The 3681-nt window shown below is 58.2% G+C and overlaps 1 long non-coding RNA gene across 1 annotated transcript; it reads right to left on the reverse strand.

Moving 5' to 3' along the window:
* Positions 1 to 382: 382 nt before the first annotated feature.
* LOC132070255 (uncharacterized) lies at positions 383 to 2365 on the reverse strand. Its single transcript, XR_009417926.1, has 3 exons — positions 2254 to 2365; positions 544 to 752; positions 383 to 455 (listed from the first exon to the last, which is right to left on the reverse strand). It is a non-coding gene; the product is annotated as an uncharacterized LOC132070255 (long non-coding RNA).
* Between the last annotated feature and the right edge of the window lie 1316 nt (positions 2366 to 3681).

A 3681-nucleotide genomic window follows, 5' to 3' on the forward strand; every position in this document is an offset into this window, starting at 1 on the left:
CACCAAGGGCAGGGACACCTTCCACTAGACCAGGTAGCTCCAAGCCCCATCCAACCTGGCCTTGGAACACTTCCAGGGATGGGGCAGCCACAGCTGCTCTGAACAACCTGTGCTGGTGTCTTACCACCCTCACAGGGAAGAATTTCTTTGTAATATCCCATATAACCCTATCTTCTGTCAATTTGAAGCCACTCCCCCTTGTCCTGTCCTCCCAGGCTATTATCCCTCTCCAGTTCTTTTGGAGCCCCTTTAGGCAGTGGAAGGGGCTCCAAGTTCTCAGAACCTTCTCATCTCCAGGCTGAACAGCCCTGGATGTCCCAGCCTGTCTCCACAGTAGAGGGGCTCCAGCCCCCAAGAGGATCTCCCCACCTTCCTCTGGACTCATTCCAGTTGCTCCACACTCTTCTGATGTTGGGGGTCCCAGAGCTGGAGCAGCTCTGCAGGTGGGCTCTCACCTGAGCAGAGGGGCAGAATTCCCCCCTTGCCCTGCTGCCCACAGTGGCTGGGAGCCAGCCCAGGACACAGCTGTGCAGATTCACTCACCTGGCACTGCAGGACCTCCCACATCCTTGGCCAGCAGCTCCAGGTGACGCCCCAGGGTGCTCGTGCCTGCTCTGGGCCTCAGGGCCTGGTTCTGGTTCTGTGTTGTCAACAGCTCCATCCAGGCAGAGTGGCTGAGGTGGGCTGGGCTCCAGGCAGCCCCATCCAGCTTCCACAGGCGGCTCCTCAGTTGGTTCTCCTCCCTGGATCTCCTGGGGATAGGGAGGGGCAGCCTTGCAGGAGAGTGTCGCTATCGGACACAAAAGAACACAATCACACAGCGCTGTTCTCAATGTGGAGAAAAAAGGGAAGTTTATTTTCTGACTCCAAGATTTATAGTTTTCCAAGAGTGACAGTGGATGGGAGGGTGACAGTGCCACCTCTCCAATGACACTGGACAGACCAACAGTCCATCAACTTTCTCCTCCTCCATAAAGGAATGCAAAACAATGAGTTATTTACAGAAAGTGTATGAGAAAGTTCGCTACAAGAATGTCAACATCAGAAAGCTTAGATAATCTTAAAAAACCAGGGTGACAGGAGGACAAGGCTGGTGGGAGCTGGGGCTCTGGGCTCCAAGGAATCACCTCAAGGGGCTCCAGGCCACACTGTGCCGGGACAGGATGGAGTAGACCATGTCAGGCCATATAAATGCATGATTCAGGAAAGAAAGTCCTGTGAAAGGCAGGGCTGGAGCACCAGGGTCTGTCAGAGCTCAGCATCCTCCTGTGGGACAAGGAGAGGCCCCAGGCAATTGAGAGAGGTTCCTTGTGCCCACCACTATGGGCACAGCCCCTAGCTCAGCCCAGCAAGCACCTCCAGGGGTTTCCATGGGGCACAAGTGGTGGAGAGGGATATAGAGAGGGACAGATGGAAGTGTGAGAGACACCTACTGTGTCCAGGGGTAGCGGTGGGCGGTCAGGCTCCTGCCCCTGGGGTTTGTGCAGGCGGATGAAGCAGAGCTCAAAGCAGCTGCATGGACTGAAGGGCTGGCTGTAGGTGAGCTGCAGTTCTGGAGATAAGCAAACACTGAACACACTGAGTTCCTGCAAAAAGAGCCAAAGTTTATTGGTGGGCACCCCCTTTTATAGGGGCTTCAGAACTCCTGCACTTGAACATTTGATTGGCTGGGGTCTCAACACCACCCAGCTCACTGGGCAGCTGATGTCTGCATTCAGGATTGAATGGGACTGGCTGGGCTCCCCTGCTGGAGTTCAAATCCTACTTATCACTGTCTTACCCAGGGACTTGTTTACCTCTACTCTTTAATGTACCAGGCTGGTCAAGTTGGGGTCTGTTATGGCCAATTTTAACTGTGCAGCTCCAGACCAGCTGCAGCTGTCACAGCACGTGGTCCCTGTCTGCCCCATGGTCGGCTCTGAGCTCTGCTGTGGGGAAGAGCACTGGCCACTGGCCCAACAGCACTCCTGCCTCTGCTTGTTGCTCTGTTGCTGTGCCACCCGGGACATGTGGGGGATTATGGGCACAAGAGAGCGCAGGGAAGCAGAGCTGGTACAGCTTTCTTGAGCCCATAAACAACCCTAAACCCTGGTCTACCTGTCCTCTTCCCTACCTACTACCTGTCCTTCTACCCTCCTATCAGCCTCATCCTACTGGCAGCCCCACTCCATCACCATCCCCCCTAATCAGCTCCATCCCACGATCAGGCCCACAGCTCTTCCCCATGCCCTTTTCCTGTGGATCAATCCTTACCTTCCTAAAACACCTGAACCTTGCAGTGATTCTGGTCCAGCTTTGAGTCAGCTGGTGTCATCAGTGGGCACCGAGGTGTGACAGGGCTGGTCACAGGGCCATGAGGAGCATCCCACCTCAGCCTGCAGAAAGGCACAGCTGTAGTTCCCTGGGGAGCAGCGAGAAGGACGGGGCAAGGGGGCTCAGAGCTGCTGACCCCGCTGTGGGACGTGGCCCTGGCTCCTGCACGGGAGTGGGGAACAGGGAAGTGTCAACGTCAACACAGCCAATGGGACTGGCTCTCTGCAGTCACAGCCCCACACTCAGCTGCCTGCTGTGAGCCTTGGGGCAGCCAAGCCAGGGCTGGATGCTGTCCTCACTCAGCAGGTTCTCTGCCTTGGGGTACTTGGGGTCCTGCACACACACCAGGGACACAGCATCAGGTACCAACCCCTCCCTAAACACCCTCCCTCCAGCTCTAGCTTGTTCTGGACATGGGGAGAAGCATGGAATTCTCTGGTAACCTACAGGAACAACATCCCATTTTGAGAGAGCAAGAATGATGTGAATCCTTGCCCTTCAGCTTAACAAGGTGAGGTAGTATTGCATCCTGTCATGGCCTGACCCACCTCTTCCAAGACCCCAGCAGCTCAGAGGGATCCGCCCCACACCCAGCCCCCCAGAGGGAGCCCCCAGGCACCTGGGAGAAGAAGGACACCACACAGCTGATTTTAACCGGAGCCTTTCTGGAGCCTTTGGAGACAGCACTGCCAAAGTGTAACTTCCTTTCGGATGCCTCCGGTGCCTGGTGGGGAGAGAGGAGAGTCTGACGAGCTTGGACATCTCCTGGCTTTGGTACCATCCAGCAGCTCACCAGTCCCACCCCACCGCCTCGGTGCCCCCCAGAGCTGCCCCAGCACCCCTCAGGTTCCCGTCCCAGCAGTAACCCCCAGATCTGAGTCACAATCCCCCAGCTCAGCCCACAACGCCTCATTCTGCCACCCGGGTACCACCCACACGCCCCAGCCCTGTTCTCCAGGGCCCTCAAGTGCTCACCCGCAGCTCCACGGCCGGTGTTCCCAGACGCACGAAGAACGCCTCAGCGCCATTCCGCTATCGCTGCAGCTCCCCAGTCGTTCTCCGCTTTCCCAGCCCTGTTAAAGCCCTGGCTGTGCCCCACAGCCTCTCCACGCCGTTACCCAACCCAGCTGGGGGACCCCAGAGGTCCCGACTCACCGCCCAGCCCCATCGGCACCGATCTCGGCCGCCCAAGTGACGCGAGCCCCGATCCCCGCCGCTCCCGCCTCCCTTCAGCGCCTCTCCCGAGCGCGCTCCGGTTCGGGCCGCGGCCGGACCCGCCGCGGGGCCTGACGGGACACGCAGCCCGCGGGGTCTGGGAGAATGGGGTGGGGATGTGCGCTGAGGGGCTCGGAGGGTCCCTGGAATGGG

This window comes from Ammospiza nelsoni, chromosome 2, assembly GCF_027579445.1.
Source record: "Ammospiza nelsoni isolate bAmmNel1 chromosome 2, bAmmNel1.pri, whole genome shotgun sequence".
NCBI classification, from domain to species: domain Eukaryota; kingdom Metazoa; phylum Chordata; class Aves; order Passeriformes; family Passerellidae; genus Ammospiza; species Ammospiza nelsoni.